Source organism: Sturnira hondurensis, unplaced genomic scaffold (genome assembly GCF_014824575.4).
Source record: "Sturnira hondurensis isolate 20B ecotype Veracruz unplaced genomic scaffold, ASM1482457v3 Scaffold0016098, whole genome shotgun sequence".
Taxonomy (NCBI): Eukaryota; Metazoa; Chordata; class Mammalia; order Chiroptera; family Phyllostomidae; genus Sturnira; species Sturnira hondurensis.
Window position 1 is genome coordinate 82,109 of NW_028088729.1, and position 26,390 is coordinate 108,498.

General features: G+C 42.9%; 3 pseudogenes; 1 reads left to right on the forward strand and 2 right to left on the reverse strand.

Annotated features, from left to right (window-relative positions):
* Nucleotides 1-341: 341 nt before the first annotated feature.
* LOC119000645 (bromodomain-containing protein 4-like) lies at nt 342-10,762 on the forward strand (annotated as a pseudogene).
* A 6,751-nt stretch (nt 10,763-17,513) lies between these two features.
* Nucleotides 17,514-25,934, reverse strand: LOC119000647 (40S ribosomal protein S27-like; annotated as a pseudogene).
* Nucleotides 19,959-20,073, reverse strand: LOC119000658 (uncharacterized; annotated as a pseudogene).
* Nucleotides 25,935-26,390: the final 456 nt, after the last annotated feature.

Genomic DNA, 26,390 nt, shown 5'->3' on the forward strand with positions numbered 1-26,390 from the left:
AATCCATCTATTTCTAGAATAATTATGAATATGAAAGAGTAGAAATGAAGTTTACTAACTGTACTTTCTACACTTGAAGGATCAGCATTTCCTCCAAGATGACTTTTCAACTGAGAGGATAAACCTGCATGGCTCCCCTCCCTCTTCTCACCTTCCACCTCAACCCTCCTCTGTTTATGGAATGTTTGAATCCATTTATAAGTGAAACAAAGGGTGGGGCAAGGGAACTATTAAAAAAGGAAATAAAGGCTTATTTGGGGGCTAGACATCATCTTTTGGCTGGGAAGAAAACTAGAAGGATATTTATCATGCAGATTGACTCTTTTTTTCTATTGGGGGGGATGGAGAAGGTCCACATGAGAGATGATATTGACATGTATTCTTTAGGTAAACTTTTTAAAAATATATTTGATTGATTATGCCATTACACTTGTCCCATTCCCCCCCTTCACTCCCCTCCACCCTGCACACCCCTCCCCCACCATTTCCCCCCTTTCTTTCATGTCCATGTGTCACAAGTTCTTTAGATTCTATATGTCCCATAGTATTCCTTCCCTCCCACTGTCTATTTTCTACCTACTGTCTATGCTACTCATTCTCTGTACCTTCTCCCCCCTTCTCCTCCTCCCACTCCCCTGTTGGTAACCCTCCATGTGATCTCCATTTCTGTGGTTCTGCTCCCAATCTAGCTGTCCTCTTAGTTTACTTTTATTTTAGGTATGGTTGTTAATAACTGTGAGTTTGCTGCCCTTTCACGGTTCATATTTTTTATCTTCTTTTTCTTAAATAAGTCCCTTTAACATTTCATCTAATACGGGCTTGGTGATGATGAACTCCTTGAATTTGACCTTATCTGAGAAGTGCTTTATCTGTCCTTCCATTCTAAATGAAAGCTTTGCTGGATAGAGCAATCTTGGTTGTAGGTCTTTGAATTTCATGACTTGGAATACTTCTTTCCAGCCCCTTCTTGCCTGGAAGGTCTCTTTTGAGAAATCCACTGACAGTGTGATGGGCACTCCTTTGTAGGTGACTGTCCCCCTTATCTCTTGCTGCTTCTAGAATTCTCTCCTTCATTTTCATCTTGGCTAATGTAATGATGATGTGCCTTGGTGTGTTCCTTCTTGGATTCAGCTTGTTTGGGACTCTCTGAGCTTCCTGGATTTCCTGGAAGTCTATTGCCTTTGCCAGACTGGGGAAGTTCCCCTTTATTATTTGTTCAAATAATTTTTCTACTCGTGGCTGTTCCTCTTCCCCTTCTGGTACCCCTGTAATTCGGATGTTGGAATGTTTAAAGATGTCCTGGAGGTTCCTAAGCCTGTCCTCATTTTTTTGAAATCTTGTTTCTTCCTTCTTTTCTGTTTGGTTGTTTCTTTCTTCCTTCTGGTCCACTCCCTTGATATGAGTCCCAGTTTCCTTTCCATCACTATTGGTTTCCTCTGCATTTCCCTTCATTTCAATCAGTTTAGCCTCATATGTTCCTCTAATTTGTGGCTAAAATCAACCAATTCTGTGAGCATCCTGATCACCAGTGTTTTGAACTGTGCATCTGAAAGGTTGGCTATTTCTTGGTCACTTAGAATTGTAGGCTCTGGGGATTTGAGCTGTTCTTGAGTCATAATGTTTGGTCTGTTCGCACCTGTTATGTATGAGGGGCAGAGCCTTAGGTGTTTGCCAGGGCCGGGCGACCGAGTCACTGGGTTGTGATGCAGTCTGGCTGGGTGGTTTGTTGTTGTCGGACCTCCATACAGTTCAATTTTCACTGTTTTTTCTGTGTTTTCGTTTCTAAAACTTTGCTGTCTTTAAATTTAGTTGTGGAAAGGGCCACAGTGTTTCCACCTACGCCTCCATCTTGGCCGGAAGTCCTCTAGGTAAACTTTTTCTTAATATTTAGTCTTCTAAGTGCATGTGACAATGGCTTCAAAATCCCACACACAGCAATTTAGGAAAGGGTTCAAATCCAGAGGAGGAGAATAGGCTGCCTGCTCTGGTTAGGGCAACTTCTCCTTTATCTCCTGGCCCTCTGGGTGATTATGACACAGTACATTGCTGGACAGATTGGTGTTCTCTAATTTTTGTGTTTTTTTTTAAGATTATATTCATTTATTTTTAGAGAGAGTAATAGAAGGAGAAGGGGAGAGAACCATCAATGTGTGGTTTCCTCTCGTGCACTGGGGACCTGGCCCACAACCCAGGCATGTGCCCTGACTGGGAATCAAACCAATGACCCTTTGCTTTGCAGGCCAGTGCTCAGTCCACTGAGCCACAGCAGTCAGGGCTTATCTGTAATTCTTTACTGTAGTGGTGAGAAGAACTGAGCTTCCGGTAATAATACCTCCTTCCCCAAAAGTAGGGTTGTAATGGCCTAGGACCAGGAAAAGGAGACTTGAAAGCCATCATATATTTTTAAAGATTTTATTTATTTATTTTTAGAGAGAAGGGAAGGAAAGGAGAAAGGGAGAGAAACATGAATATGCAAGCGATACATTGATTGGTTGCCTCTCACATGCCCCCAACTAGAAACCTGGCCCACAACCCAGGCACGTGCCCCAACTGGGAATTGAACCAGCAAATTTTGGGTTCACAAGCCAGCACTGAATCCACTGAGCCAGGACAAAAGCCATCATCTCTTATTGTAACCAGAAAAACCCAGAGCAAGAGGGAAATCATTCACTTTTCAAGGAAAGGCACAGAAGGAAAAACACAAGACTAGTAGTAATGTCACCCAAGAATTTAACAAAAGGAAAAAGAAGTACTCAGAAGAGTTAACATGCTACTATTAAAACTACACAGGAGAAAATTGTTCATGTGTCAGAAATGGTGGAGCAAAGGAAATAGCCCTGAGGGACATACAAATCCTCAAAGTCACGGACAAAACTTGTACTACTTGGCTAATCAGAGGCCTTACAAAGCTTATTGGTAAGTCTTGAGGAAACTCCCTCTGGGGTTTTATCTTTTCTGGCTAGTTTCTTTTAAAAAAATGCACATATTTCCTCTGGAAACTAAAAGCAAAGATGTGGCCAGCGCAGTCAACCCTGAGTATGTCAGGAGACAGGAAGGAGGCCAACAGCTACATTCCCTGAAGTAAGTCTTTCTGCCCATAAGCAAATTACAAAATAACAATTCTCAATCCAGAATATATAGTGTATCTGACAGTGGTGGAAGTGGGTTTGTTCTTTGGGAGTACATCTCTTGCAAAAGTTTTTTTTTTTAATATATTTTATTGATTATACCATTACAGTTGTTCTATTCCCCCCTTCTTTCCCCTCCACCCGCACACTCCCTCCCCCACCCTTCTCCCCCCCTTAGTTTATAACCACGTGTCTCAAGTTCTTTAGGTTCTATATTTCCCCCACTATTCTCACCCTCCCCCTATCTATTTTCTACCTACCATCTGTGCTATTTTCTGTGCCTTCTCCCCCCTTCTCCTCCTCCCACCTCCCTGTTTCTAACCCTCCATGTGTTCTTCATTTCTATGGTTCCACTCCTGATCTAGCTGTCCTCTTGGTTTGCTTTTGTTTTAGGTGTGGTTGTTAATAACTGTGTGTTTGCTGTCCTTTCACTGTTAATATTTTTCATCATCTCTTTCTTATATAAGTCCCTTTAGCATTTCATATAATAAGGGCTTGGTGATGATGAACTCCTTGAACTTGACCTTATCTGAGAAGCACTTTATCTGTCCTTCCATTCTAAATGAAAGTTTTGCTGGATAAAGCAATCTTGGCTGTAGGTCTTTGGATTTCATGACTTGGAATACTTCTTTCCAGCCCCTTCTTGCCTGTAAGGTCTCTTTTGAGAAATCCGCTGACAGTCTGATGGGTACTCCTTTGTAGGTGACTGTCCCCTTATCCCTTGCTGCTTCTAGGATTCTCTCCTTCATTTTAGTCTTGGCTAATGTAATTATGATGTGCCTTGGTGTGTTCCTTCTTGGGTCCAACTTCTTTGGGACTCTCTGAGCTTCCTGGATTTCCTGGAAGTCTATTTCCTTTGCCAGACTGGGGAAGTTCTCCTTTATTATTTGTTCAAATAAGTTTTCCACTCGTGGCTGTTTCTTTCCCCCTTCTGGTACCCCTATAATCCGGATGTTGGAACGTTTAAAGATGTCCTGGAGGTTCCTAAGCCTCTCCTCATTTTTTTGAATTCTCATTTCTTCATTCCTTTCTGGTGGGATGTTTTGTTCTTCCTTCTGGTCCATTCCATTGATTTGAGTCCCAGTTTCCTTTCCATCACTATTGGTTTCCTGGACATCTCCCTTCATTTCAATTAGTTTAGCCTTCATATGTTTCTCTAATTTGTGACTGTACTCTACCAATTCTGTGAGCATCCTGATAAATAGTGTTTTAAATTGGGCTTCTGAGAGCCTGGCAATCTGTTGGTCGCTTAGAGTTATTGGCTCTGGGACTTTGAGTTCTTCTTGAGCCATCCTTTGGGCTATTTGTGCCTGTTAAGTAGCAGGAACAGAGCCCTAGGTTTTCACCAGAGCAGGGCAACTCAGTCACTGGGTTGTGACGTCGTATGTGGGGGCGGGGTCAAAGAGGGACAATGGCTTCTCTCCAGCGCCCGCCGCCGCAGTCGCCGCCGCCGCGACCCCCACCAGCACCGCAGCCACCACCATCACCAGGGCCACGCGCCCCGCTCCTCGGCACGCAGGTGTGCCACCGCTGTCAGCCCTCCACCACTGGGTTTGCCCCCTGGGGCCTGTGTGGTCCGTCTCACTGCGCGAGAGTGTGCGACCTTGGTCAGTCTGTTCCGCACCCCGACTATTTCTGGGCTGCCTTCGCTCCTAGATCTGCCCTGGCTGACCCAGCTCTGCTGCTGGTTCTGCCTCTTACCGTCCTTGTTGAACGGTTCGTAGCTGTCGGACTTCCGTATAATTCGGTTTTCTGGCTTCTAGATGTGTGGTAGTTCACCAAAACTTTTGTTGTATCCAAACTTGGTTGTGGGAGAAGGCACAGTGTTTCCACCTATGCCTCCATCTTGGCGGAAGTCTCTTGCAAAAGTTTTGGGGCCCTACATTCAATGTGGAAACATACAGAACATCAGGCTATTTATAAAAAAACAGCACTGACTGGTATGGCTCAGTGAGTAAGTCATCCTGGAAATCAAAAGGTTCCTGGATCAATTCCCAGTCAGGGCACATGCATGGGTTGCAGGCCAGGTCTCTAGCTGGGAATGTGAGAGGCAACTGATGGATGTTTCTCTCACACATCAATATTTCTCTCCCTTTCTTTCTCCTTCCCTTCCCCCCTCTCTAAAAGTAAATAAAATCTTTTTTAAAAAGGAATTACAACCCTGGCTGGTGTAGCTCAGTAGATTGAGCACAGGCCTGTGAACCACACGATCACGGTTTGATTCCCAGTCAGGGCACATGCCTGGGTTGCAGGCCAGTTCCCTGCAGGCCATCTCCCAGCAGGGGACGCACAAAAGGCAACCATACATTGATGTTTCTCTCCCCCTCTCCTTCCCCTCTAAAGGTAAATAAATAAATAAAATCTAAAAAAAAAGAATTATAGATCAGTGAACTAAGGTGTATGAGTAAGAGTTTTATTAATACACCCTCAAGGGAGATAATGGGCCTGCAGAGGTTGGTGAGAAGGAATTAGCTTAGAAGAAGCAACAGGAGAGCCTAGGTGGGGCTGCCTTAGCTCACCTGGAAGTCAGAGAAAAGGGGGCTTGGGGATGGGCTTAGGGGATCAGCCTGGGGCAAGCTGCCAGCTTCCCATTGGCCTTAGAGCTCAGGAGACCAGTACCTATAAAGAAAGAAGTTGGGGCTGGGGAGAGGAAGAAGAAAGTAAAGGGAATGGGGTGGGCTGCTCCCCAGAGGGAGAATGTGTGCATGCTGGGTCCTTAGTCTTGAGGCTTTTCTTTCTTTCTTGCAAGTGGGAATCTTAGGGGAAGTCTCAGGGGAGGGGTCAGCGGACAATGCATCAGTTCTCCAGGTGTGTCCTTTCAGGGTCATGGTCTCCACTGATTGGTTAGTGTCAGGGCAGGGGGTTATTAGTTATTGCAGCTGGTACTGGCATTGCCTACCTGGTTTTGCAGTTTTTCTGGGCCTGGAGCTAAAACACAACTGAGGCCTACATGTTATCTCTAGGGAGGTGAACTTTTGTATCTGGCTGAAATTCCTCAGCCATTGTGCTCAGCTGTCTGTCTCAGTTTCCCTATTCCACTTGCCAAGGAATTTTCCTAGCTTCTCACTATCCTGCCTCAGTAAGAGGCAGGGTGAGTTTAATTTCTCCAGCAATGCTAGGTACTCCTGACAAAATCAGGAGTAAATTCCTCTTTATTTTTTATTTTAGTTGTTTCCTTGGGCAATGAACTTTTTCAACCACTGTTCTCTAATGGAGGTTTATATTCCATTCCAGATCTTATAGCTTGAAAAGGAGCAAGATATTATTACTAGCAATGTTTTTTGTTGTTTATAAGAATCATCATTTTAATATAAACACTGGAAGTAAAATAATCAACATAATTTTATTCTCTTCCTTCGCATAAAGGAAAGGCAGTAAATAATATTGACTGAATGAATTAAGTAGCTAAATTGTTCTATACGCAATGTAAAGTTACAGAAATGGTTCACTGACTGGAGAGTGAATAACTTGCTACTTTGCCCCTTTACCTTTCCCAATATCATATTTTTCTTTTTTTACTCCTCACCCAGGGATATATCCAGAGATATTTAGTGGGGGGGGAGGGGCAAGGGAGAGAGAGAGAGAAACATTGATCAATTGCCTCCTGCATGAGCCCCAAATAGGGATTGAACCTGCAACCTTTCTGTTTACACAATTTTCCAACCAACTAAGTCACACCAGCCAGGGCTTCCCGTATCTTATTCATAGTTCGTTTGCTGTTAGTAATTTAAGGACATCACAAGATTGGGACTTTTTGCTTAGACAATACATTTCAGATGGATCCTGGAAAACTGGCAAATGTCAATTAAGGGTAAGAATTCTTACCAAGGTCAGATCTTTTGAGTGTCTGTTTGAGAAAGGAAGGTGAGAATTTTACATTGCCCTTTGCTTTTCAATGTCACCATAAGAATGTCCAAACCTGTTTTTATAATGGTTTATCAGAGTTTATTTGAGCCAAACAGAGGACAGGCCTAGAAGCAAGATCTCAAGAGACTGAGAAAAACACTTCCCAGAATGATGGTTTGCAGTTTCTTTTAATATATTTAGAATTAAGGAGAACACATAAGGAAGATTACATGAAAAATCCAATCTCCGAGTGGATTGCAGGATAATTAATAACATTATGTGCTACCGTGAGGTTGTGATACTTCCCAGGGGTCTGAAAAAGGTGTGTTAACCTAGATGCACAAAAACAATGGACAGGGCTTGCTTAAGGCACTGATAAACTTTTGTTAGGGAAGTATACGCTTGAGGCATGACTATTCATAATGACCTGCCCAGTTAAAAATTCATGATCAGATCACTCTGTAACTACACTTTTGATTAGATTTATCACAGAACCCCTTTTTTATTCACAAAAACTTCAGAGTAGCATGAGGAAAACATTTTTAAGAATTAGTTCTTTGAGTTGTGACTCTGGTTAGAATTTGGTTTGGGAGTATCCATTGGTTATTGATCCTTTCCTTCCCAGGGACAGCTACTGCTTTCCATGTTATCTCACTGTATGTTTTAAGAACTTGGCTTGATTCTCTGCCTACCCCAGAGGGCACAGAGTTTTTCAATTCTGCATGTGCAGGTGGCTCAACTGTCAGGTTGGGGGCACTGAAAATAGGACCAGACAGAAATTTGGGTTGCATCCCATTTTGCAGCTAGCATCTTACTGACTATTGCCAGATATCAGAGGAATTATCTAAGTCTCTCTTTTGGTTATCTTTGGGCATAGCCCTAAGTCTTAAAATGATATTATCTTTTGTACCCTTTTTGCAGATGCCTCTTGTATCCATGGAGAAGCCATAAAAGGTGTATTGGTTTTGGTTTTGAGTCACTTGATAGGTATACCTTTAGTTTAAAACAAAAAGGAGACACTTCCCATCAAGATGGAAGAGTAGGCAAACCTTGTGCTCACTTCCTCCCACAACTGCATCAAAATCACAACTAAATTACAGAACAGCCATCATTTAGAACTTCCTGAACATCGACTGAACAGAAGTCCCGTAACTAAGGATATCAAGAGGAAGAGGAAGCTGCTGCTGCGGGGTGGTGGCCAAGCACTAGGAGTACCTGGTGAAGAATGTGATGGGATCAGTAACCTGTCTGTGAGAATGGACCTGGGACGAGATTAAGAAATCTGCAGGAAAGGTAATGGAGGATGGGCTAGAAACCATATAAAAGTCTACAATGGCGGGTCCAGGCTCAACCCTAGCAAGCCAATGGGGCCAGCACTGTTAGGCTAGAGTCACTCAAGAAACCAGACAGATGCAGCAAGCTACGGAGCAGGGTTTATTAGTGGGGAGTCATAGGGAAAGTGGAGCCAAACGAGGTAGGTCAAGACTCGCTTGGTTGTTCTTAGCGCGCACAAAACTCCCGCGAAGGGTAACTGATTTGGATGTCAGAGTCTGATTGGCTAGAGCTGGTTGCTTGGTGCCATTTCTGCTGACCATTGTTCTTGATACCTCATGTCAGGCTCAAGTTAAAGCTGCATCCTGTTACATTGGATAGACCAACCCCAGACCTCAATCTTAGCTAGGCATCTGTTTGTCCTGGGTAGGGTCGACAGGCAGTTTCCCAAGCATGTATTTTCATAGGCTACAGTTTCCCATGGTACATTTTTCCCACCTGGTGATTTTTCATTCCTCCTAGGCCTACCTAGGTCTGTCAAGCACCAATCTCCCCACTACTCACCACCACCCTTGGAGACTTCCAACCCCAACAAATTCAACAAGCAGACCAACCAACTGCAATATCTGCTCAAAGTGGTACTCGAAACACTATGGAAACACCAGTTTGCATGACATTTCCAGCAGCCTGTGGATGTGGTCAAGCTCAGCCTCATTAAAACACCTATGGAAATGGGAACAGTAAAGAAGCTCTTGGAAAAAAACTATTACTGGGATGCTCAGGAATGTATCCAGCACTTCAACACTATGTTACAAATTATTACATCTACAATAAGCCTGAAAATGACATAGTCTTAATGGCAGAAGCTCTGAAGAGTTCATCTTGCAAAAAAATCAACAAACTGCTCACAGAAGAAATGGAGACCATGATAGTCCAGGGAAAAGGAAGAGGGTGTGGAGGAAAGAAACAAGGACGGCAATACATGGCATCTCTGCAGTAGGAAACACAAACATTGACTTATCTGTGTGTGTAGACCTCTCAGGAAAACCTTCTCCCTGTGCAGGCCACACTCAAAACTCACTGTCCAGAGCCCTATCATGACAATCGTACCTCTCCAGCTGCTACACACTCCCCAAGCAGTGCCCCCTGCTCCCACCCATGCCAGCTTCCAGTCCATGCAGAGCCATCCACACATCATTGCAGCTTCCCCATAGCCTGTGAATACAAAGATGGGTGTTAAAAGGGAAGTGGGTACCACCACCCCCACTACCATGGAGACCATTCACAAGCCAAATTTGCTGCCCTGGGAGCCCAAGACTACAAAGCTAGGCCTCCAGGGGGAGATCAGCAGGCCTGTGAAGCCCCCAAAGAAGCACATGTCTGACTTACAGCAGTACCAGGCACCAGACAAGAACAGCAAGGTCTCAGAGCAGCTCAAGTGTTGCATCCTCATAGAGATGTTCTCCAGGAAGCATCTGCACAGCCTATGCCTGGCCCTTGTACAAGTTCAAGCCCATTGCTATGGAGGTGCTGGGCCTGCATGACCATTGTGACATCATTAAGTATTCCATGGACACAAGCACAATCAAGTCTAAACTGGAGGCTGGTCAGTATCACTATGCTCAGAAATTTAGTGCCAAGATCTGGTTGATGTTCTCTAACTGCTACAAACCCTCCTGACCACGAGGTGGTGCCATGGCTGGTAAGCTTTAGAATGTAGACAAGATGTGCTCTGCCAAGATGCCAGAGGAGCCCAAGAAGCCTGTGGTGCCTGTGTCCTTCCCAGTGTAGCCAATCCCCACCAAGTTTGTGACTTCATCCTCAGCAGTGACAGCAGGGACAGTTCCTCAGAGAATGATGACAGCTCAAGTGATGCTGCCGAGAAGGAGGTAGCCCCAGAAGTGTTGGAGTTTCGGGAGCAACTTCAAGTTGTAAAAGAGCAGCTTGCAACTGTCTCACAGGCCAAGAAAAATGAAGCAGAGAAAGACAAGAAGGAAATTAAAGGATGAAAAGAAAGAGGAAGTAAAGGAAAGTAAGAAAAGTAAGGGCAAGAAGTTTCCATCCCAAAACACCAAGGAAAACCACAGTAGCAACAGTAAGATAAACAAGAAGGGGCCAGTGCCCATGAAGAGCCAGCCCCCTCCAGTGTACAAATCAGAGGTAGAGGACAAGTGCAAGTCTATGTCCTACGAGGAGAAGTGCCAGCTTTCCCTGGACATCAGCAAGCTCCCAGGTGAGGAGCTGCACCATGTAGTATACATCATCTGGTTTAGGGAGCCCTCACTCAAGGTGTTCAGCCCCGATGAGATTGAGGTCGACTTGGAGACCCTGCAGCTCTCCACCCTGCAGGAACTGCAGCACTATGTCATCTCCTGTTTGCCGAAGAAACAGATACCTGAAGCCGAGAAAGCAGATGTGATGGCTCCAAGAAAATGAAGGACTTATCCTCAGAGTTGGAGAGCACCAATAAGTCCAGCTCCTCTAAGAGTGAAGACTCCAAAACATGGCATGCCTAATCATTGGACATGGACTGTTAATAAAATGTTGTCTCAGATTCCTTCCCAGCAAATTCTAGCTTAAGTCAATTTTCCTCTGTGAAAGGACAGGACTTGATCAAATTATAGAATTCCTCACAGCACTGGGCCTTTGGCCAGGCTGCATTAGTCATGTCCAGCAGGGCAGCACACACAACATCCCACCTCCGGGAAAGCTGCTTGCCTGGCTGGCCACCAGGGCTTCCTTTGTACAGACTGCCTGGCTAACCCACCCAACCTCCCTGGCTATCTGGGCTCCTCCAGGTAGGTGGCATCTCCCAGAGAGTGATGACAGTAGCCCTGCACACACATACATGTGGTGTTACTCCATGTGCAAGGACCCATTACAAGTATGTTTTCTCTCTCTTCATCCTTCCATCTTTTTCTGGGACTCTGTAGCCTAACTGCTTCCCTCCTGGACCTGGCAACAATGTTAGTCCAGGGAAGATCTCATTCAGTCTAAGGAAGAACATCTAGAGCTTTCCCAAGTGAGAAATGGGGGCTGACTCACAGGCCCCTGGAGTCCTTCAGTTTTTGCTGTGGCCTGTTGGACATTTTCCCAACTTCTTTGGCCTCTTGTAAAGTCACATAGGAAAGAACTTCCTGGGCTGCCCTCCATGCCTCCCAGGCATATGTGAATAGAAGCAGGCTGCAGTGGGCAGAAACTATCGGGACAGGCCACTGGTTAGGACATTTGGGGAGGATTGCCATTTATCCAGCTGAGTGGGCTCCCAGAGTCCATCATCCCTGCCCTGAGTGGAGTCAGGGTCTGGGCTAGTGGGTGAGAAAGGGCTCTTAAAATCAGGAGCACTGGTGGTGAGGGTATCAGAGCCCTCAGTGCCAGTTCCCTGCACATTGCTGAGGGACCTGACCAGTATGAGCACGCTCCTAGTTTGCAGTCTGCTGCAATAATGCCAGCAGCCGGGAGTTTGGCAAACCAGGGTGGTCATGTCATCCGAGCCCTCTGAAAGGCACTGAATAGGCTTTTTTGATCTAAGAATTGATATTGACCCTTTTTTGGTCATGAATCCAGCATCTCAGCAGAAAACTGCCTGAGGTGAAAAGTGTCCTAAGGAGCAGCATCTGCCTTTTAGGGAGATGTTTTTCTTTTAAAGTGTAGTTTGTGCATACTTCTTCAAAGCCTAGCCATCAGCTGTCATCTCAGAGCTAGACTTCTAGAATTGGAAGCCGGCTTGAGGAGGTGCAGTTCACCATCAGCAGGCCTGAGCAGCTATAAATACCTCAGATCCACCTTGGCCTTGGGTTCTAGCTCCAGCAACCCTCCACACACCCCATAGTCCCTAGGGTTATACAATGTGTGCTCAGAGTCCCAAGCTACAATCTGCTCCTCTGGCCAGTCAGCTTCCAGTCAAGCTCCATTTGCCAAACAGACTATTTTGAGCTGCCCTTTGACCTCTGCATGGTGTATTCCCAGGATAGCTCAGTTTAGCTAAGGCTAGGGGACTTCATGCCTGGAGATTCCCACAGGACAGTTGGGAAGTGGCTGACATTATTTTTCTGAAAAGATTTTGCCATCTTGCAAAACATGGCAGCTTGGACTTCCACAGTGTCAGCTTGTGTGCCACTCTGCCCCTTTCCATATGCTTGTAGACAGGCTGTAGCCACAGACCAGCTCTCCTTCTGGGGTCCTTGTACCCTCACTGTCCAGGGATATCGTCCTTCTTGCCTATAGCTTTCCCACATGTCAGAAAACTTGATCTTTAGGCTCCAGCTGTTATCTGTGCTGAGTGCCGCAGGAAGAAAGCAGAGGGCAGTGCCCACTCCTTTTCGTAGCTCCCTGTGCTCGGGCAGTGTGAGGTCACAGCCAGGCCTCAATTCACCAGTGGCTTCAAATCTCTACGTGGTTACAATTCCCCTCTTTCTTTTGATTATTCCTCAATCTTGAGGAATATAGGGCAAGGGGGTCCAGCCTTAATCTAGAGGGAGGATTAGCTTGTAAGATGGAGTCAGATTTGTCTGCCCATCATGGCCCTCTTATCAGGCTCTTACCTCTTACATTCATCCCTTCTGTGATGGTCCCTGAGCCTCAGAGAGGGCATTCTGGGTGTTCAATTTACAAGTAGGAACCACAGCAATGGTAGAAGAAGCAGTAGGCCAGGATACCTGTATCGTCAGTAATAATCAGAGCAAACCACAGTTAGTCTCTCAGTCCTTAAGTCTGCCATTTGAGAAGACCTCTGGATAAAAGGCTCAGAGCTTCATTTGTGCCAGAATGAAGGAAAGCAATGACAATTCAACAGATCCCTCTGGCTAGAAGTCCAAACATCCCTAATGAAAGTCCTGACACCAGCTCAGGCAAGCTCTCTGTGTGGCATAGGCATAGCAGTCGCCAAAAGCATCTAAGCATGAGCTGTTGTGATGATTACTCTGAAGTTTACATTTATGCGGTCTAGCAGGGGTCTACAGTTATAAGCCTTAGGGAAAGAAAAATAGTTTTAGTTCTCAATAATTCCAAGGCAATGGATGAAAGAGAAATAAAACACTAGTTCAGAGGGTTTTAGCTAAATATTTTTAACCAGAAAAATTTAGGATCCAGCCCAGGCCACACACAAAAAATAAGATTTTAAAGACTATTAACTAAAGTAGGATCTAGTATCCATTATCGGGCATTATACTTTTGATGGAAAGAATTCTTCTCTAAAATCACCCTATTTTATCAAAGATAACCAAGTTAAGATTAATTTATTATAAAAATCTAGTTTTCCATATTATTTGATTTACTTGTAGTCTGAGTCAGGGCTTTACTAGTGACTTTTTGTATCACAGATCTGGAATTTCCATGTCAAGGAGTCCTGGAAAATTCTCTTTTCTATACCCTGACCATTTTCTCATTCTTGAGAAAAAAGGCTTTGGTTCCCTAGCAAAACATCAAGACAAGGGACCCCAGCCCTGCTATTAATCTTTAACTTGCTTTAATCAGCCTGACTAATGCCCCCAAGCAGTTGCTGGTCAGGTTTCTCATTGTAATCTCTTCCTTCCAGTCTTTTAAATTTCTCCACACCGGGATAAATAGAACAGACTTGTTTGAGGCCCTTAAATCTTAAGATTTAAAAGATCTTAAATAGGCCCTATTTAAATAGCCCCCCCCCTTTAAGGGGCCAACAAGGGGTCAATTTGGCCCTATATAGCATTTGGTAGTTCTATACTAAAACTTTTGTCCCAATTTTGCTACTGTCTGTTTTATTAGCCTCATTTTCTTCTTTCATAGGTTCATAGCTAAAAGTACCCAGTTCTATAAGATACAGCCCAGAGAGCTACACTGGGGTATAGAAGATAGAATTGCCCATATTACTAATGTCTTTATAGGTCAAAATAATTATGTATTTTCAGCTTGAGCAATATTAAATATGTCCTAGAATTAGACAGTTCACACAAAAGAACAGATAGGAAACAAGTAGTTACAAGATCTAGAAATTCAGCAATCCTTATATCTTTCTAAAGTTCAGCTGGCAACAAGTCAGACACAATAGACAAGACAGTAGGAGGGGTTGGGTGGTCCACATTTCCTGCTGTATCTTGAACCCTGAGTATTATTCCCTCAGGGGGACAAACAGGAGGTTTGCTCTGCCTGGTCGATATGAGATAAGCAGCTGCTTCGAGTTAGACTGGGAAGAGCTTCTGCTGCTCACTCCTTTGAGGTTTGCTGAAATGTGGTCAGAGCTGGCTCCCTTCCCAGAAGATGAGACACTCAGTAGGTAACAAGTTACAGCCTCAAGCAGACTGACAAACAAGATTTCTCTCTCTTGGTTCCAGTCCAGTTTCCAGCAGAAGGAGACAAGAGAAGACAAAGATTTCTCTAGTACCATTTTCCTCTCTGTTCCCATTCAGGTTTTCCAGAGCCTTACAAGAGGGTGGTTTTCCTGGGGTCATCACCTATGAAACCTTACCATAAAACATCTTCAATTTCTAAAATCAGGGTAAATTCCAAAACTAGGCCTTTTTCAATTTTTCCTTTCTTATGCAGCAAACAAAAGCATCATAGGTGGGGGGACCCGCTCATGGACTGCCATCTAGCCTCTGCCTTCAAGATAACAGGTCTCAGCAGCTGCTAGGTGGGGGCCTGGTGGCAAACCCTGGGCCAGGGCTTCATAAATTGACAGGCAAAAGGCCACCCCGCGTTAGGCACCAAAATCATTACTGTACTAAAAGGGTCCATTTGCGTGCACTCACCAAAGCCCAATAAGACACAATCAGGAGTCTGCAGCAAAGAAACTAGGGGTTTATTTTTAGGAAGTGGCTCATGCCCAAGAACAGGTGAGCTAATACTCAAAGACTTGCCTCCCCAGTGGCTTCCAGGGGATGGGTTATATAAGGGAAAATCCATTAATTGTGTGACTAAGGAAGTTAAGGTCCTTGTCAGGGTTGTGCTCTCTACTAATTTGTTGGTGGTAGGGTAGGGGGGTAGTTGATCAGTGCTTCTGGTCCTCATGTCAGCCATAGCATTGTCTCTTCTGTTTTCACCGATTTTCTGGGCCCACAGCTGAGATACAACAAAAGCCTAGATGTTATCTCTAGTTTGACTAAAGCTATTACTGCTGGTGGAAATAGGGTTCTTATACACAGTCACTCCAAAAGCATTTTGGGAAACCATGCAAAGGAGGGTGAGGTATAGTGGTAAAACTTATTGGGACAAAAACTAAGGACCACTCCTAGGTGTTCAGTGGCCATAAGCCCGCACTTGTCCTTACCAAGCCTAGAAGGACCAGGGCCCAGAGATGCAGAACTTCTCTGTCTCAATTTTCCATCTGCACATTCACTGAGAAGAGTGTGCTTGGACTTCGATCTGTGCTGCACTTGGGCCTGCAAGGCTGCTGGGCCTGCACAGCTGCCAGGGAGAGTGAGTGAACAAATGAGCAAACTAATGGGCAAACTAATGTGTGCTACTGAGATGGGCATTTGTTAAGCTTTGCTTATATTACCTTGGGCTTGAGAGAGACCAGGCTCTTTTTCAAACTAAACAATCTCTTTGGTCTTTTTAAAAATGATTTCATTTATTTATTTTTAGATAGAGGAGAAGGGAGAGAAACATCAATGTGTGGTTGCCTCTCACATGACCCCTACTGTGGACCTGGCCCACAACCCAGGCATATGCCCTGACTTGGAATCGAACCCGTGAAGCTTTACATAGGATAGTAATTGTACAGAGAATAAAAACATTTTTGTAAGATCTGATTAGAGTAATATACCCACGGAGAAACTTCATTTCTTTAATATGAGTGTTTCTCCTCTCTTTCTTTTTGATTCAAATTAGCCTCATCCAGCACCCCTTCGCATGACCACTCCTTTAGTCATTATGCCCTCAGGATAACAAGGTTCTGATCAGCATCACATAATCTTAGAAATAAAGCCTCAGGGTCTTTTGACCACAGAGACACAGTGTTACCACAGGCAGCTAGAAGTTAACAAAAGAGAAGGGAGCTAGAGGAATTGGCAGTTATTTTAAAACATAGCACAGCACCCAGGGAATGACTTTTTTCCCTTTGTTTCTTGCTTGTCCCTGCACCAGAGATAACAATTGCTAGAGATAACATTTGTGCGCTAGAGACAACATCATGTCTCTGTGTGCTGGAGATAACATTTCACTTCTGTAAGCTGCTCCTTGCTTTCCCACCAGAAGTAACGGTCTAAGTGACAGACCACCCCTCACCCTATATAAGCAATTGCTCCCCGCTGATTGGGGCCCAGAATTTGGAGATTGCCTCCTCTGGGTCCATGCATGCATAAATAAAGGAACCACTTCGCTTCCTCCAGTGTTCCGCCTGCATTCTTCCCATAACAGAGTGGCTGGGCCTGATTGAGTCTGGAAGTTACAGCTTTAGACACACCAAAGGATAGCTAGATTCTACCCAAGGTGGTTGACATCTCTCTGGAAAAAGGATGGGCTTTCCAGCCTTCCCAGGGACAACTGGCCCACTCTCCCAGACCATGGGGGGCAAGACTAAACAATAAAGGGGAAATTCCTCTGCTGGGTAAATGACTAGTAAAAGCCAAAATGGCACAGGGGGAGGTAAGTGCATGTGTAGTAGAAACCAGTAACCAGGCAAAAGTTTAAGGCATGCACAGTAGGATCCAAGTGGTAACATACAGCTCTGGACTCTAGCCTTGTGAAACCTGAAAATAAGACCAGATTTTAGCCCTGACTGGTATGGCTCAGTAGATTGAGTACTGGCCTGTGAACCCAAGGGTCACTGGTTCGATTCCTAGTCAGGGCACATGCCTGGGTTGTGGGCCAGGTCCACAGTAGTGGGTGCGTGAGAGACAACCACACAATGATGTTTCTCTCCATCTCTTTCTCCCTTTCCCCTTTCTCTACAAATATATCAATAAATAAATAATCTTTAAAAAAGATTTTCATGGAATAAAGATCACAGGGTAAAAAAAAAAAAAAAAAAAGACTGGCTCCAAGTTAAGAAACAAAGAATCTGAATAAGCCTAAATTTAATAAAGCTGGTGAAAGAGGGTGGAGTCTTTTCTTGTGGAGAGAAAATGGTGTGAGTTTTCTCAAGATTGCTCCTGAAACAGCTATTAAGGTCTGGTCATAAAAACAGGTAAAACTGTACTGCCTCGTGACATTTATTAATGAAAATTTATTCGATTTTGTTTTTAAAAATTGCTTCCAATTATTACAAAACAAAGAGAAACAGTTGCTAATATCTACAGTAGAACATTATTAATGTTGTTATATTATTATAGAATTATAATGCTGTTATTTTATCTTCTTTTTTTAATCCAAAATGTGTTTATTGGGATGGTTCCCCATTCACCTTGATTCAGGTACTTTAGTGCTGCTTCCTTCTGAAGGAGCATCCTCTGTCAGCCTTGCTCTTTCCTCCTGTAAACTGACAGAGGACAGTGGACCGGGCAACACATGAAACTACTGTTTGTGCATCACTGACAGCAATGGTGATTTTAAAGCATCCTGGGCATTTCACACCCATGGCATGGGAACTGCACCAGGCGCTTCTTCTTGTGTTTCCTCTTATCTTCTGGAGAGGGGTGAAGATCCTTAGTGAGAGGTGTGTTGTCCTAGGGAGGTCATCACGGCTAGAAAGGCTACTGTTATTTTATCGTAATGCTGTTTTTAAAAAAAATTCCATCTTTATGTTAATAATACTTCTTCAATTAAAGGTGTTTTAGATATTTTTTAAAAAAGAAAAAAGTTGTTCAATACCGTTAGAAATATTTACTGTTTGTTCCAGTTGAAACCTAGAAAGATATTTGAAAAAACCTTTTTTTGTTTGTTTGTTTTAAATAGCTCTCTTGTCTGAAGTTGGCCATATTGGAAGCTGATATTCAAGTGTGATAAGAACTGTTTTTAAAAAGATTTTATTTATTTACTTTTAGAGAATGGGGAACAGAGGGAAAAAGAAAGGAAGAAAAATATCAGTGTGTGAGACATCAGTTGCTTCTCACAATGCCCCCGACCGGGGTCCTGGCCTGAAACCCAGGCATGTGCCCTGATAGGAATTGAACTGGAAACCTTTCAGTTCACAGGCTGGTGCTTGATTTACTGAGCCACACCAGCCAGGGAAAGAACTTATTTTTTCAGCCTTCTCTTTTAATATAGGAATCTTTTCATTTCCATCTTAGTTGGAAATCTCCCTGATGTAAAGAAGCAAATTGAAAATAATGCAGTTGGATCAGCCTCTTTATATCATTCAGATTGCAACCCAATATTTTGAGGAATTAAAAATAACTGGCTTGTCTTACAAATTGAGTCTTGACAAAAACAGAAATGCAGCCCTAGAAGCAATTCAAAGCCCATATATTCTTTTCACTAGTCTCCAAACCTCCACTATTCATCTCGAACAACTTGTAGATATTATAAAAGATCTGGAGTTAGAAAACAAAAGACCTTGGAGAAACATTCTTTCTCTGTGCCTTTGAGATGTAAATGTTCTACCTGGTCTTCTCTAGAAACCCAGGGCCATATTTAGCCATTTGAACTAGTACCCTTAACTTATGCCATCTGCATGAAAAAGAATTTGGAGCCAACTATTGTTTTACAAACTAATGAATTTTGCATGAGGTAACATATCTATCTCACTGATAAAAATTTTGAAGGAAAGCTTGTAAGTTCTCTGCTTGCATCTGTCTGTATGTTTATGTATCTCATATACATATTATAGATGTGTGATTTTTCTACCTCTGGAAGGTATTGCCAAAATTAATTTATACAGAGCTCTATTTGATTGGCTTAAAGAATAACTAGCACTTATGTAAATTAAGCACTCTGAAAACTCTTTTTTTTAAAGATTTTATTTATTTATCTTTAGAGGGGAAGGGAAGGAGAAAAGGAGAGAAATATCAATGTATGGTTGCCTCTCGTGTGTCCCCCACTCAGAACTGGCCTGCAACCCAGGCATGTGCCCTGACTCAGAATTGAACCGCAGTCATGTGGTTCGCAGGCCTGTGCTCAATCCATTGAGCTACATGAGCCAGGGCTTGAAAACTCTTAAAACTATAGAAACGAACCTAAATGTTTTTCAAGTTCATATAATCTGGGATTGACTTTGGTAAATAAAATCTAGTTTAGGTTTATTGGTTTAATTAAAAAGGGAACATCTTCAGAGTTATCAAAATTTAATAAATCAACATGTACAACTTCCATTTTATCTGGGTTCACTAGTTAAGTAAGTTCATATTATCCCTAATACAGAATTTGTTAGTAAAAAAAACCTTATGATGATGGTTAGCTGTTCAATGTCTCAAATTTTTATGAGTAATTTAAATATAATTGTTAAGAACAAGTAAATTAAGCCCTGGCTGGTATAGCTCAGTGGATTGAGTGTGGGCCTGGAAACCACATGATCGAGGTTTGATTCCCAGTCAAGGCACATGCCTGGGTTGCAGGCCAGTTCCCAGCAGGGGACTCACGAGAGGCAACCATACATTGATACTTCTCTCCTTCTCTCCTTCCCTTCCCCTCTAAAAGATAAATAAATAAAATCTTTAAAAAAAAGAACAAGTAAATTAAATAGCTATAAAATAAAAGTTGATGAGCTTTTCAGCAATAATTACATTTTATGGTATGTCTACTTAAAAATAGTTTTTAAATTTTTTTGAAACTTGAAACCTTAAAGTTATACTTAGTTAAATGATGGATGTTCATTGAATATCTAGATCATTTCCAAATAAAATAAAATATTAAAACATTAATTATTGAACGCAGATTTATCTAATTTTGGCTTCTTATTACAGAGTAACTAATGCTATTAAACTGATAAGAAGAGATACTACACTTGATTTTAGCCAAAAGGCCGAGAATCGATCAGAGTAACTAACGCTATTTAAGCCTATCAGTACACATGTCTTGTTGAAACGGGAAATGCCGGCATTTCTGCTGCCTGTCACTACCAGAACCTATAAGTGGAGACAGGGATTGAATCTTTATGGGTGCTTTATTCAGATGGCTGGAGATCTGAGAAGATGTTGGGTTGGTACCCTAACAAACCATCTGAAATTTCATTTTAAATTGACCTTTTTTATAAAGAGAAGAAAAGTGTAGGTAAGGGGTTTGGAATTCAGGGAAAAGGTTAATTAGATAAAGCTGTAGCATTCTGTCATCTGCTGACCAGTGATTCTTTATCTGTGTCCTGGGCAATGATCTTTAACTGTGTCCTGGCCAGTGGTCATCTCGCCCTGGAGTACAATGGCTCAGATTCCATCTTGAATTGCTTGCAGTCCTCCTGAGGCACAAAGGTGGAACTGCTTGTAGTCTCCTGGAGTCAGAGTGAGTCATACCTTCAGTTCCTGTAACAATAGCTTTTTACATGTATTGGTTACTAAGCTTATTAGTTATTATGTAAAACTAAAATTTTCAAGTTTGGAGTTCCCCCATCATTTCCCCTACTGTTAGTCTAAACTATTTTATTTTTATGAGATTAGTTTTATATAGAAGTACTTATTTTGCTGTTGAACATTAGACCATCTGGTAGGGGGCTTGGGAAGACATTTAATTGCAGATTCACGTAAGGGGGCACATTGTGTATAACAACATGCTATGATACTGAAAAAAATGAAAAGAATAAAAACAACAAATGCCTGTTTAAGACTATAATACTAGGTAACCAGGAGTTTACTTTAGACAAATTGATGTTAAATAATTTCTTTCTTTGTTTTATACTGGATACTACTTTTTAACTTGCTGTATGAGCTGTAAATTATTAGTCAGGTTGTAACAGCAAAATCCTTTAAGTTTTTCACATTCATGATTATGTCTTAAAAGAAGGTGGTCTGTAGCTGCATGATTCTTTAATATTGCTTTTTAAACTTGTCCTAGTTCTTGAGTAATGCCACTAATGGCTTATGAGGTGGCATTTAAAGCTCTTGCTATAGCATAGGCTAATTTACTTATTTTTATATTTAAAAAGGTTACTATTGCTGGCATTACAAATATAGACAAAGACACATATTTAGTGGGGCTAAAAAGGTGACAATTAGCATTACAATCAGGGGCAAGAGAGAGTTCCCTTCAGCTGGGGTAGGGTGGTGCTTCTGTGGTATAAACACCGTCAGTTTTCCCAGAGAGCATTGCCCCTTGGAACTGTTTGCTGGAGCATAGGGATGTACAGTCCTTTGGCATTAGAAACCATTCTGCAGGCAATACATGTGAGCACAGGCGTAGGATATGTTAGTGGTGGTGGTGCAATTTATTTTAACATTTGCTGAAATCACAAAATAGTTTTTAGTACAATTGACCAAAGTTGCACACTTCTAGCTGGGGCTACATTAGTGATTTTTAAGGAAAATATTTCCCTGTTCTTTAGAGTTACCACAAGTCCCCAATTACAAATATTGGAGTAGATTATTTTCTTATTGATATGCTCAAACAAAGTATAGTTTTGAAAGGTTTTCATGGGAGTACAAACACCTATGAGACATGAAGTGAAAGTTTAACATAGGTTCCTACTGCAAGACAAAAGTCAGAGATTGTCAGGAGCGGACCAACAGCTGTCCCTTGACACAGTTGGGACGGATGAGATGCATCTGCACAGCAGAGGATTTCCTGTCTATCTCTCCCTTGCTGTCCCTTGGATTTCCTGTCTATCTCTCCCTTGCTGTTTGTCTTTGCGATTAATAGGTGGTAGGATCTTTAGACACCTGCATTTCAGGTCCAATGATCCGCATAATTCCAATGAAGTTATACAAAATAATTTCTTGGGGACTTCCGCCAAGATGGAGGCATAGGTGGAAACACTGTGCCTTCTCCCACAACCAAGTTTGGATACAACAAAAGTTTTGGTGAACTACCACACATCCAGAAGCCAGAAAACCGAATTATACGGAAGTCCGACAGCTACGAACCATTCAACGAGGACGGTAAGAGGCAGAACCAGCAGCAGAGCTGGGTCAGCCAGGGCAGATCTAGGAGCGCAGGCAGCCCAGAAATAGTCGGGGTGCGGAACAGACTGACCAAGGTCGCACACTCTCGCGCAGTGAGACGGACCACACAGGCCCCAGGGGGCAAACCCAGTGGTGGAGGGCTGACAGCGGTGGCACACCCGCGTGCCGAGGAGCGGGGCGCGTGGCCCTGGTGATGGTGGTGGCTGCGGTGCTGGTGGGGGTCGCGGCAGTGGCGACTGTGGCGGCGGGCGCTGGAGAGAAGCCATTGTCCCTCTTGGACCCTGCCCCCACATACGATGTCACAACCCAGTGACTGAGTTGCCCTGCTCTGGTGAAAACCTAGGGCTCCGTTCCTGCTACTTAACAGGCACAAATAGCCCAAAGGATGCCTCAAGAAGAACTCAAAGTCCCAGAGCCAATAACTCTAAGCGACCAACAGATTGCCAGGCTCTCAGAAGCCCAATTTAAAACACTATTTATCAGGATGCTCACAGAATTGGTAGAGTACAGTCACAAATTAGAGAAACATATGAAGGCTAAACTAATTGAAATGAAGGGAGATGTCCAGGAAACCAATAGTGATGGAAAGGAAACTGGGACTCAAATCAATGGAATGGACCAGAAGGAAGAACGAAACAAACGACCAGAAAGGAATGAAGAAATGAGAATTCAAAAAAATGAGGAGAGGCTTAGGAACCTCCAGGACATCTTTAAACGTTCCAACATCCGGATTATAGGGGTACCAGAAGGGGGAAGGAAACAGCCACGAGTGGAAAATGTATTTGAACAAATAATAAAAGAGAACTTCCCCAGTCTGGCAAAGGAAATAGACTTCCAGGAAATCCAGGAAGCTCAGAGAGTGCCAAAGAAGTTGGACCCAAGAAGGAACACACCAAGGCACATCATAATTACATTAGCCAAGACTAAAATGAAGGAGAGAATCCTAGAAGCAGCAAGGGATAAGGGGACAGTCACCTACAAAGGAGTACCCATCAGACTGTCAGCGGATTTCTCAAAAGAGACCTTACAGGCAAGAAGGGGCTGGAAAGAAGTATTCCAAGTCATGAAATCCAAAGACCTACAGCCAAGATTGCTTTATCCAGCAAAACTTTCATTTAGAATGGAAGGACAGATAAAGTGCTTCTCAGATAAGGTCAAGTTCAAGGAGTTCATCATCACCAAGCCCTTATTATATGAAATGCTAAAGGGACTTATATAAGAAAAAGAAGATGAAAAATATGAACAGTGAAAGGACAGCAAACACACAGTTATTAACAACCACACCTAAAACAAAAGCAAACCAAGAGGACAGCTAGATCAGGAGTGGAACCATAGAAATGAAGAACACATGGAGGGTTAGAAACAGGGGGGTGGGAGGAGGAGAAGGGGGGAGAAGGCACAGAAAATAGCATAGATGGTAGGTAGAAAATAGATAGGGGGGAGGGTGAGAATAGTGGGGGAAATATAGAACCTAAAGAACTTGAGACACGTGGTTATAAACTAAGGGGGGGAGAATGGTGGGGGAGGGAGTGTGCGGGTGGAGGGGAAAGAAGGGGGGGAATAGAACAACTGTAATGGTATAATCAATAAAATATATTTAAAAAAAAATTTCTTGGCCAGAGAACAAAGTCCCCCCTAATGAAGTAGCCCCTGAATGTCTAAAAGTTGATGGAGTAACAGCCCGTCCTCTACCTTGGACAGGGATATGTATTAATTAGAAGTAGACAGGCAAAGAAACAGGAGAAGCTGGTTAGCTACTACAAACTAAGCACATAGAAACAATTACTAAAGAGTCAGAGTCCATAGTACATACAGAAACGTTTTAGACAGAAAGATAGATAGCTAAGTTAGACATCACAAAGGCCTTGTACTGAATTTCCTAACCTCTGCTTGGTCTAATGTACCCTTTTGCCCCATGTCAAATTCTAAGAACTTTAACAAACAATAAGACATTCAAACTCTGTACATAGAACTATTTCAAATTGTCTGATTAATGGTTCTCTTGGTCAAAACAACTTCTGTTTAACATAACTGAAACTACGGAAATTCTTGTACTTTTCCTGGTTACCTCTGTATTGTTTTTTTCTGCTTGGCTGATCACGCCATGCACCTGTTCCTGTAATGTTACATAACAATCTCTATAAAAATAAAGCCTAAATCAAATTCTATGAGTTCGGTCAGACCAACAGAGACTGGCTGTTCTCCGGCATCCAACTGGGTGTCTGACTCATTATTTGTCACCTGGGCCGTCCATCCTTCAGGGACCCTGAACCCTGCTGAGGCTGGACCCTGGCGAGAGATGTTTAGAACTTTTTTTTGCTAAATATACCCAAAGATTTTTATTTCATTTAAAAGGAAGTTCTTTATAATATGGAGTTAAAGAAAAAGTAATGAAAAGAATATAAGTCCTTGTTTTTGAAAGATGAATTTCAGGTCGTCTTGAGGTTCGGCAGTCCATTTTTCCTTTGGTGCTCTCTTTACTCTGGTGTGATGGATCCAAGGTTTTATTCCTGCCTACTTCACCATGGTCTGGGTGGTAATGAATATGTTCTAAGGTCCAGTCCACTACCCTAGTTGGATTTCTGGAGGTGCTGTCATCCAAGTCTTGAGTAACATGTCTTGCAGGCTCAAATGAATGTAGCGAAGCTGTGGGGAAGAGGTCTCTAATACAAGCAAGGTCATTCATGACAGCTAAGGTCTGACTTAAATGTTGTACATTTTCTTTACCTTCTCTTCTTGATCTACATACATATCTCCCACCCCAATCATTGCCTGAAATGGTCACCCATGCAGTTTCATAAGGACTCAACTGAATCCCTCTTCGAGGAGCCACACTTATCCTGAGCAGGGCAAGAGATAAACCATGATTCCAATGGAGATGAGTTTCTTGGCCCAGCTTGGCTATATTTTCTTCAAGGTGTGATTCATCTTCTCTACCTTCCCAGAGGCCTGAGGTCTTTGTGCTGTGGTAGAATCTTCACTTGATTTCTAAAAATTTACTAACCTTTTGTGTAGTTTCTAAAACAAAACAGGTTCATTATTGTTTGGGATGCTGCCAGGTAGGCCAAAGTAAGGAATTATTTTTTTCAGTAAGTCTTTTACTACTGCTGAAGATTTCTTAGTTCTAGTAGAACAAGCTTCTATCCATCCTGAAATGTGTCAACAAAGACCAGCAAATATTTCTACTCTCAGACCCTTGGCATCTGGGTAAAGTCTACTTGCCAGTCCTCAAGTGGGCACTGTCCTTTGCATTGTTTCCCTTCTTTCTTTTTTTAAAGCTTTTTAATTTGTTGTTCAAGTACAGTTGTCTCCATTCTCCCCACACACATACTTCCCTCCACCCCAGCCATCCCCACCCTTCTTTCTTTTGATGGGATCTCTCCTTGGGTTGTTCTTCTGGCAATTACTTTTCTATGGCTTTAGAAATCCCAGGACTTGTGAGCCACAGTTCAATATATGTGGTTAGTGAGTCCCTTCCATAATGAGTGGACTTATTCAAATGCTTCATGACTGGCTCTACTAAATGTTCAGGAAGCAGTATAACTCCTTTCTTATTCTTTCTCCATCCAGTATCAGCACCTTCTTCATCAAAACCCCAGATCTTAGCAGCTTTCTCTAAGTCTGTAGTCAAATATTCAGTGTTGAATTGAGACAAGTCTAGAACAAGTACCAAAGGCATTATGAACATTCCGTTAGCAGCCTCTTTCACTGCTCCATCAGCCAGATTGTTTCCTCTAGTCACTTCAGCGTCCTCTTTCTGATGCCCAGGGTACTGCATAAATGCCATCTGTAAAGGTACCTGAGCTGCTTTTAATAATTTTAATTTTTTTGCTGCATGCTTGATACAGAGAGAGCTGATCAAATCACCAGGAAGGAGTAGGGAGAGGCCAGATGAGGAGATTACCCAAGGCAATGATAAGTAACCTAGGACAGGATTGACTCAGAAGCTGCATGCCCCCAGAGTGCATGGAATTATGGAGGAGAAGATTTGAAATAAAGAAGCACTCTTGGGGTCTTGGGTGGGTGCTGGCTGGCTCTGGCTCTCAGACTCTCTTCTTCTTCAAGGATGTCTGGGTGATCATGCTGCAGCTGCCTGCATTTCCTGACTGATGGTATTTTGGATAGGAAGGAACTCTGGGTACAGCCTATAATTGGGCAGGTCTAGCAAAATGTTGCAGGGTTATTGTTCTTTGGGTGTCAAGCTGAGGCACAAGCCGGCCATTCTTCCGGTTGTGTAGCTTTT